Source organism: Hipposideros armiger, unplaced genomic scaffold (assembly GCF_001890085.2).
Source record: "Hipposideros armiger isolate ML-2016 unplaced genomic scaffold, ASM189008v1 scaffold_230, whole genome shotgun sequence".
Lineage (NCBI taxonomy): Eukaryota > Metazoa > Chordata > Mammalia > Chiroptera > Hipposideridae > Hipposideros > Hipposideros armiger.
In genome coordinates this window covers 1,390,200-1,400,349 of record NW_017731580.1, presented here as the reverse complement: position 1 = coordinate 1,400,349, position 10,150 = coordinate 1,390,200, and the positions used below count along the sequence as shown (strand labels likewise).

Below are 10,150 nucleotides of genomic sequence, written 5' to 3'. Positions count from 1 at the left end.
CATTTATAAAATTTTTAAAGGATATTCTTCACATAATGGTGATCTCATTTGTTTTATGGCTCTTGAATAATTTTTAAATTGTTGTGACGGACAGGATAGCTCTTCTGTCTCAAAAGTTTGCCATCCCCTGGGCTAGAGTGTTTGACAGTGGAGATGAAAAGAAAAGAAGAGCTTCAAGAGTAAACTTTGTGGTTGATTTCAGGATATGGTGATGGTGAAGGGAAGGCCAGTTTGTCAAAAAATAATGTCATAAAATGGACCCACGTTTCTGGGATGAGTAAGTTGGTAGGAGTGTAATTTATTAAGATAGTAAATGCAAAAGAAGAACAGATCTGAGGTATGCGGGGAAAAGGTTGATGAAAGGTCTCCAAAACTGAACTATTGATAAGTTTGAAATGCCTATGAAACAAGGTAAAGATCTCAAGCAGACTGTAGTATATATAGATCTAGTGTTAAAAACTGTAGCCTGGTAGGAAATACAAGCTTGAGAGTCAGGCGATGACACAGGTGCATATGAGTTGAACAGATCACCTTCACTTCCAGGAGAAGAGTAGAAGGAAAAGGTAAGGACTCAGGAAGCAGTCTGGCAGAGGAGATGAAGGTAGAAAAGGTGACAGAGGAAACCAGAAGTAGAGAGACTGGTGTTGAAAACAAACCAAAAATCCAAGGCGGCATAGCATATAAATCAAAGGGGGAATCTGAAAGTTTAAAAAAAACATTCTAATATCCTTACACTATCAGGAAGATATTAAACATATAGATTAACATTAGATGTTAAGTATGCATGTTAAAAATATGCAGATAACTAAAGAGAAAAATATTGTATGTAATTTCTAAACTAATAGAGAGAAAATGGGATAAATATATAAAATGCAATTAGTCAAACAGAAAGCAATAAGAGGAGAAAAAAGAAACAGGAAATTAGGACATGTAGAACACACTAATTTAGATGATTGATAGAATCCAAATACTCTGTGTATAGCAATATTCACAATAAATGGACTCAATTCTCCAGTTAAAAGCCAAAGGCTTTCACTGGATAATACAACAAAATCCAACTATATATTATTTATAAAGGACATTTAAAATTTAAGACACAGAAAGGACAAATAAATAAGGATGCAAAAAGATAATACAGGCAAATACCAGCAAAAGTAAGTTAGATACTTATATTAATATCATACAAATTGGACTTTAATTTAATGCTTTTTCCTTTACTGAATATTAAATAAAGTCACTACATAGTGACAAAGGTTTAAAAAACAGCTCTATGATGTAACCATTCTAAATGGAATAACATAGCCTAATAACCTAATTTCAAAACATATAAGCAAAAATAACAAAACTGTAAGAAACAAACCCATCATTACAGTGAGACTAAAAAACTTAAAAATAAAGCTTTTAGTAACATAATTAATAAGCTTGATCTAACCGACACATAAAAAATACCACATCCAGTGACTGAAGAACACATTCTTTTTATGAGAATTTGAAACACTTGGAAAAGCTGAACACGTAAGACGCTACAGAGTTTAAGTCTCAGGAGTGCCCAAGGACTGATCACCAACAACATCATCTGAACAGAAGGCAATTATGTTAAAAACCAACAACAAAAAAACAACTAGAAAACACTTCTTTAAAAGAAAAACTTCAATGTTAAAAAAAATAATCACAATAGAAATTCAAACAGAAAATATTTTAAGAAAAAAGAAACAAAACTTACTTCTGAAACCTGCAGAAGACATCTAAAGAGATGCTTAGTAGGAGATTTATAGCTTAAATGCTCAAATTAGAGAGAATAAAGAAAAAAGATTAATAAGCTAAATGTTCAAGGAGTTTGGAAAAATGCAAAATAAAGATAAAATACAAGGAAGGAAATTAAAGATAATAGCAGAAACTAATAAAGTAAATGTTTTCTTCTCATTAGATGCAGAAAAAGAGATTTTGACATCTCTTCTGATTATATTTTACTTATTAATTTTAGCTATACAAGGGAACTAGAAAGAATTTTACAAAAAGTTTCTGTGAAAAACCCCACAAACAGCATACATTATACTCAGTGCGTTCATTTTACGATGTGAAGCAAGAAAGCAGCCTTGCTCCCGGCCACTTCATTCATATTGTCCTGGGGGTACTAACTGGAGCATTAAAGAAAAATCAAAGAAACAGAAGTTATAAGGAGGCATCAGAAAGAAAGACATTAAACTGTTGTTATTCACAGATGCTATGACTAATCATATAAAAATGAAATGTATTAGCATCAATAAGAGGTTTAATAAGTTTTCTGGGTTTAAAATTAATATAAAATAATTGATTTTCCTACTTTAGAAAGTTAGAAGAAACAACACCTGAAAACTCTTAAATAAATCTCTTTGCCAAATAATTATTAAATAATTATAGATTTTTGTGTTCTAAGTTTTTTTAAGGTGAGTTTTGCAAACTGAAAATATTAGATCTGACTTGTACAGTTCTAGAAAGAGAGAGACAGACACAGAGACGGAGTCAGAGAGGCAGCAATATGAGGGGTGGGGAGGCAAACTACTTTCCTTGTACACTCATTGGTCAGAAATCTTTATTTGGTAAGAATTGCTGAAGAGTTTGCATATTCTGGTTTAGCTATAAAAAACTCCTATCTGTTTATCTTACACTCCCATCTAGTGGAAAGGAGCATATTCTTCTCCTACAGTATGTTCTCTTCACTCTTGTTCTTTGGTTAACAAAAACAATGTAATTAGTCATAAAACTATCGCACTGCTTTTGGATCAAGTTCCAAACATACCTTCCTGAGAGGAAACAGGTGAGGTAGGGATTTAGTTCTTAATAGATAAAGAGATGTTTCTATGGCTATGCTTCTCAATAATTAGCAAAGCGATTGACTAAAGAAGGAAGTAGTAATGTTACAAGGATATGTGATGGATGCTAGGCTTCCTTGGAAACGTTCATTATCCAGCTCTACACCAGTACAACATGTACACCACAAAATAAGGGGAGTCAGATTTTTAGAATTTTAAAGATAAATAGAAGAGTAGGTGAAATAAAGCCTGCTGGCTTCCAAAGCACGAGCTATGATGACAACCTGTAGCATGGTTAAATAAGATACCTACCATGAAAGTGTTATACAAGAGGGTGCCAAAAAAATGTATACACATTTTAAGAAAGGAAAAAAAACTGTATTAAAATTGTAATAATATATACCAATAACAAAAGATGAATACAAGAAATGTGGGGGCTGGCCGAGTGGCTCAATTGGTTGAGTGAGTGCGAGCTCTGAGCAACAGGGTTGCCAGTTCAATTCCCACATGGGCCAGTGACGCTGCGCCTGAGCTGAGCTGCTGCTGAGCTGCCAACAGGTGGCAGGATGGCTCAGCTGGTGCGAGGACATGCTCCTAACAATCAGGTAGCTGGTTTGACTCCCACATGGGATGGTGGGCTACGCTCACCCGCAACTAAGATTGAACACGGCACTTTGAGCTGAGCGGCCGAGAGCTGGCAATGGGTGGCCAGATGGCAACTGGACTTGGGGCTGAGTTAGCTGCGCCCTCCACAACTAAGACTGAAAGGCAACAGCTTGGCTGTTCCACTCCCCAATTCCCCAACACTGTTCCCCTTCCCCAATTCCCCAATAAAAATCTTTAACAAACAAAAAACAGAAATGTGTATACATTTTTTGGCACCCCTGGTATACAGAAAAGTATATTAACCAATGATATAAGAGCCATCTCTATACTTTTTCTTCTTATTTATCTTGGTTATTCTTGGAAGATTCACATTCTGAGGAAATCTGTTTTCTCTACCCACCCCTTCACCCACCCCTTCACCAATAAGGATATAACATATCCTTATTAAGCAAGTATAAAGCAGGTTAAAATACACCAGTAGCAGCAGTGAGAGAAAAGTAGCAGCTAAAGAAGTTATACTGTGCTCCAATGTCAGCTTTCTGAGTCGTGAAACCTATGATTGATTCATTATAGCTTTTCAGATCACAAATATAAGCCTTATGTGCATCCTCACTCCAACATGGCGACCTGCCGTAACAGAGCACTTGGCAGGAATATGACTCAAAAAGGTAGAATGGTTCTTTCAGCTGGAGTTGTCATCACTGAAGCAGATGGAATGACCACACACCTTCCAGACCCGTTACACTGGAGCTCCATTTGTACAATAAAAAGGGAAAGCTACAAACCACTACTTAAGAAAGAAACCTATAAAGTCTGGGCCAGACGCCAAGATCTATCCATTGTGGAAATCTGTGGTGTTTACTTCTAATCTAGTTCAAAAATTGTTTTAGATCCTCTTCAACAGTGTTTTATACTTGAATATCTCATATTTAAATTGGAAATTTTTATTTTTAGAAATATCTTTTAAGAGCTTTTAAAGTCATTTGGAAGATACCCGATAAACTTATTAAAAAGAAAACCTTATTGAGAAATTGGGGCAAAAGTGGATACTGTTATCTAGGTATCCAAAAGAAGGCATGAGAATGAATGGGACTTTTCGCACATATTTCAGTCTATAGCCCAGATTCCATCCTTCTTAGGAAAATGAAGGACTTTATGAAAGCGGTTTTATGCAAAATGAAGACAAAAACAGGGCATATGCTAGGGGCTATGTTTATAAGGTTGGTATAGTATCCTTCCTCAGATGACTCATAAATAATTTTTGATGATATATGTAGATCTAAATAGTTTATGTTCATTAAATTCATTTGAATTATAGAAACTTGATAGCACTTTCTCAGGAGTATATAAATCAATTTCCATACTTAAGCACACTTGCCAAATCTAAATCCTCCTCTCCATGGATTGTTAACCAAAATTGTGTGGGAAAAAGAAGAAGGAGAGGGATTCAGAATTTAGTTTAAAACAGGCTTTGTTTTATGACTTGAAGAGGCGAAGGTAGACTGGTAGACTGGAAAGCTCTCAGGTTTGTACTAAAAAGTGCATTGTACAAAAAAGTTTGCATGTTAAACCATACAAAGCTTAATGTGCATCACAAATTAAAACTGTATACTCACAATTTTACATTATAACTTAAGAGTTCTTGTGTTAATCCCAAGACAGTACCGAAATTTACCAAAACCACTGCCTCAGAAAAATACATAGATTTAGTTTCAAGCTGAAGGCAGTCAAGAAACTATCCCTCATCCTCCCAAAAGAGCAATGATTTTTTTGTACCCCTATTTGTAAAAATTATTATTTTTACAAGACAAGTAGTAGCAAGAGGAGTGCTCTGACTCGCTGCCAGCATTCACAGTGATTTAAAGCATGGTCATGGCACAGCTACAGACCATAATTTTAAAAGAGTTGGAAGCTGCCCCTTTATAACAGGGATACACATATATGGACTGAAGCCTGGGCCTCTGTTATAGAATACAACAAAGACATTAATCCATTTATGGTGTGGAATTTTTAGTTTCAGCCAGCTCTAAGCCAATCAGAAATTCTCTGAACAGATGTATGCTACATGCACGTAACACTTTTCTTGTAAAATGTAACTATTTTATTGGAAGGCATTATCAAAGACAGAAGAATAATCCTATTGTGTGTATGACAAATGACCTATGGCTCCAATGTTACTACTATGCTTTCAACATGCAATAATTGGCTATAAACTTCTTAAAATCTTGGGTTTATGTCTTGCGTTTCATAAATATTTGTCATCTCTAAATATTACTTGAAAGTGTGCCCAGAAGGTAGGAGTTCTTATTTAGTACGTGTCAGGCATCCTCCATCTTTTATTCTCTCTAGTCTTATCATCACTGGGGCATTGAGAAGGGGAGCTATAGATAAATGACCCCACTGTCCACAAAGACATCCATGTCACAAAAGCACCACTTAGAGAAGACAGCCTGCTACAGTCTGAAGGTCACTGGTCATGAGAGTGTAAGCATGGGTTCTTGTTTCTGCTCTGCCATGTAGAAGGGTGGTGGTGGTAAGGGAGGTTCTGGCAAGCTTTGGGTCCAAATTCCAGCTCTGCCATCCTTAACCCATGCCTTTGGTAAGTTATTTAACTTTCCCCAGGCTCTGATTTCTCATCTATAAAATGGTTCAACTGCCACTTATCTCAAAGGGGATATGAGGATTAGGTACAACTGGGTACATGAAATGCTGTGGTGGGCAGTATTTTAAGATGGTCCCTATCACCTTCACCCCCTGGTGTCACTCATGATTATGTTATTTTATATGGCAAAAGGGAGATTACCCAGATTTGCCTAATCTAATCACGTAAACCCTTGAAAGGCAATGAGCTTTCTCTGGCTGGGGGCAGAAGGGGAAGTCAGAGAGGTCTGAGGTACAGAGGATGCTAAGCACTGTTGTTGGCTCTGAAGATGGAGGTGGCTGTGTGCAAAGGAATGTGAGTGGCTTCTAAGAGCTGAGAGCAGCCCCTCGCTGACAGCCAGCAAAGAGATAGGGACCTCAGGCCTGCAACCATAAGGAAATCAGTTCTACCAACATCAGGAATGAGCCTGCAAGCAGATTCTTCCCCCAGAGTTTCCAAGGTAAGAGCCCAAGCTGGCAAACACTTTGATTTCAGCCTTTTAAGACCCTAAGCCGAGACTCCAAATAAGCCTGCCCAGGCTTCTGACCTAAAACATAAACAGATGTTGAGTTAATTGATGTTTTACCATGTCTGACAATTAAGTTCACGCCTTGTTGCAACAATGTTGTTAACCTTTTTTCATATCAGAGGGATTATTCATTATGAATTTATACCAGCTGCACAGTTAACCAAGTTTACTGTTTGGAAGTGCTGAAAAGGCTGTGTGAAAATGTTAGATGAAAACGACCTGAACTTTTCACCAACCATTCATGACTCTTGCATCATGACAATGCACCAGCTCACAGGGCACTGTCTGTGAGGAAGTTTTTAGCCAGTAAACAAATAAGTGTATTGGAACATCCTCCCTACTCACCTGATCTGGCCCCCAATGAGTTCTTTCTTTACCCAAAAATAAAGGAAATATTGAAAGCAAGAGATTTTGATGACATTCAGGAGGACATCAGGGGTAATATGATAACAGCTTTGATGGCCATTCCAGTAAAAGAGTTCCAAAATTGCTTTGAAGGGCGGACTAGGCGCTGGCATCGGTGCATAGCTTCCCAAGGGGAGTACTTCGAAGGTGACCATAGTGATATTTAGCAATGAGGTAGGTAGCACTTTTTCTAGGATGAGTTCGTGAACCTAACTGTCAGACCTCGTAAAGCTGCTAAATTTGTAGTAGCTCATTATGCAGCAACAAAAAACTATTACAAGTGCTTATTGGTGTGCAACACATAGGAATGTTCATAAACTACATTTCTTATTAATAACTCATAAGCTCAAACAAATCATTTTAACTTCCTTGGGTTTTATAGATCTTTGATCTGTAAAATGAAGTGTGGCTCACTGACAAGTTCCCCTCTAAACTCCCACAAACTAAGGACTCATTTCTAGCTTTCGCCACTGCTATGACACACCTTGAATGATCAGGCATGCCTGCTGGGTCTCTTCCACTCATCTCCAGGTCCATTCAACACCCTTCATTACCCTATGCTGTGCCCTAGGAGGCTGATGTCCCAGAGCTGCAGCGGTGGGCTACCTGGTCCGAGCAATGGCAGGTCTGAGTGATGAATAGTCAGGTCTGAGTATTTATTTCCCGACTTCCTACAAGTGTACCAAGTGCTAAGGGGGAAAAAAGTCATACTTTTACTTTGGGGGAGGCGGTGTGTGGAAGCTGGGGAAGAGGGTGCTATGGACTGAACTGTGTCCACCACCTCAAATTCTTATGTTGAAGCCCTAACCCCCAGTGTGGCTGTATTTGGAGACAGAACTTTTAGGAGGCAATTCAAGTTATATGAGGTTATAAGGGTGGGGTCTTCGTCTAACAGGACTGGTGTCTTGATAAAAAAAGGGAGACAGGGATGTCTTTCCTTCCATGTGCACACTGAGGAGATGCCACGTGAGGACATAGCAGGAAGGTCTGCCAACCAGGAAGAGGCTCCTCAGCAGAACCCAACCCTGCCGGCACCCTGATCTTGGACTTCTGGCCTCCAGAATTACAACACAATAAATTCTGTGCTGTTAAGTCACACAGTCTATTGTGTCTTGGCGGAGAAGCCTAAGCAGACAAATACCCGGGGAAAGGAGACTTGTCAGAGGTAGTTTGGAGCTGAGACGTGAAGGATGGGAAGGACTCCTTGTTTCCCGGTGGTGAGATGTAGGCCTTTCCAGCAAAGGAAACACGTGACAAAGTACAGAAATGGCAGGGGCAGCCGGTGGCCAGCAGCTGCAGCACAAGGTGCCAGGAAGGAAAGTGGGGCAGGAGACTGGAAAAGCCAGCTGAGGCCAGATGAGGCCAAGACGTACCTCCAGGACCACGTCTCGCGGGACAGCACTGAGCGGTTAAGCCCCTGGGAGTACAAAGACCATTTCTGTGGCTGTGTGCAAGGACAGACTGGTTTAAAGTGGAGAATAATTTAGCTCTTTCACACTGCGCCTCATGAAGTCATAAGGGTCCTATAAGTCAGGGTCGCCGAAAAGACAGAGAAGGAGGCTAAGTGGGCAGGTCCCGGGCCCCTGTCCACTTCAACCACAGCAGTTCGGTGGCTCTAGGCTAGACCTGGAATTTTCGTTACACTCAAGACAACCAGCCTAGTGTTTGACTTCAAAGACTACGGAAAAATGGCTCACCCAGCGGTCCAAGGCACCTGCCCTCCAAGCATTCCATTTGCGGTGGAGAAGTCAGGGAATTATCAAGAATTCTGAGCAAAATGTGTCTGGAGTCCTGCCTGGCAGAAGACAGAACTAATAAGTCATCCCATGTGGATGGACCCAAGCTAGACTGCAGGTCATGCCAAAGCCCCTTCATGGCTTCCATGGGCTTTCATGGCTCTTAACAGATTCTCAGACCATACGCAGGCAAATACAATAAATGACTGTGGAAAAAAAAAATTTTTTAAGTGGTTTTCATGCTACAGAGATCTACTCTTGTCTGTCCTATTTTTATCTCACAATATCAGATTATAGTGACCTGCAATAGAAAAATAATAGAGCAAATAAAAATTACTATTAACCAACCTTCTGCTTTAGAGAAAAGAGGCTATCACTTAAGAATAAGCTTTAAAAGTCTCATAGCAGCTTTGGCATCCATGTAGCCAAACTAAAAAGACTATTTCAAGGTTGTAAAGTAAGAAGTTGGCCCAGCAGAGGGCAGTGCAGCTCTCCACAAAGCCTCTGTGAGACCAGGACAAAGGAGTGTGTATTTAGGAGCTGAAATATTCTAATCCATGAAAACCATTTATAGTGTCTAGTGACTTTAATTTCTTAAAACATGGCAGACGTTTTGCCTAACTGCTATGTCCCTTGAAAAGGTAGCACTAGGAAGAGCTCTGAAAGTCTTGTAATTAAAAAACTACTGGAAAATGTTAGCTCCCTGCAAACAGAGAACTCTATCATCATTTCTGGGCGGGCTGAGGGTTCCACTGTCTTCACTGTTTAGCACAACTATCTTTGTTTCCTAAATCTTACTAAATAAGCTAGCTTTTATAAAAGCCTAATATCACAATTTTTTTTTTTTACATTCTCCTTTAACTTATGCTGTACGCAGCCCCAATACTGATGAGATTTTTTTCTAGAAAGTTCCCTTGGAAATGGGCAGTACAGAAGTGGTTCTCAAGTGAGATTCGTTCTAACAGGCAGCTACCAGCCTAACAATGTAGAACTGATTCTCTTTATTTTTTATGTCTAACAATAACGTGCTGATTCTAGCTCTGAACAGACCTATGAACTACTGTTATGGTCCTGACAGCCACTGATGAGCAATATTTATGTTCTTCCTAAGAACAGGTTTTAATACCTATTGTAGGCTTACATGATATACAATATTACTTTTTAAAACCATGCAAATAAGATCTATACAAAGTTCACATTTTTGATCCACTAACATTTGTCCTCCATATACACAGGCACTTGATTCAAATCAAGACACTGGCAATGAATTATTATTTTATCATTATTATTATCTGAAATTCAAGTACTTCAAAGTTTTCAGTGGTAATTTACAGCTGAAAATTTTGAAGAGACCCAGATTCAAGTCCATTTCCTGACAATCTGGACATGAACGCTCAATTCATCATTCATATCTGTTGTTTATTACAAATATACAGACAAG

The 10,150-nt window shown here is 38.8% G+C and overlaps 1 protein-coding gene across 1 annotated transcript in view; it reads right to left on the bottom strand.

The window, feature by feature from the left end:
• TES (testin LIM domain protein) overlaps window positions 1-10,150 on the bottom strand; it is a 27,962-nt gene that overhangs the window by 11,153 nt on the left and 6,659 nt on the right. Inside the window, exon 2 of the mRNA XM_019654757.1 lies at window positions 7,473-7,479. The gene's annotated coding sequence lies outside the window, so the exon portion shown is untranslated. The remainder of the gene's footprint in view (window positions 1-7,472; window positions 7,480-10,150) is intronic.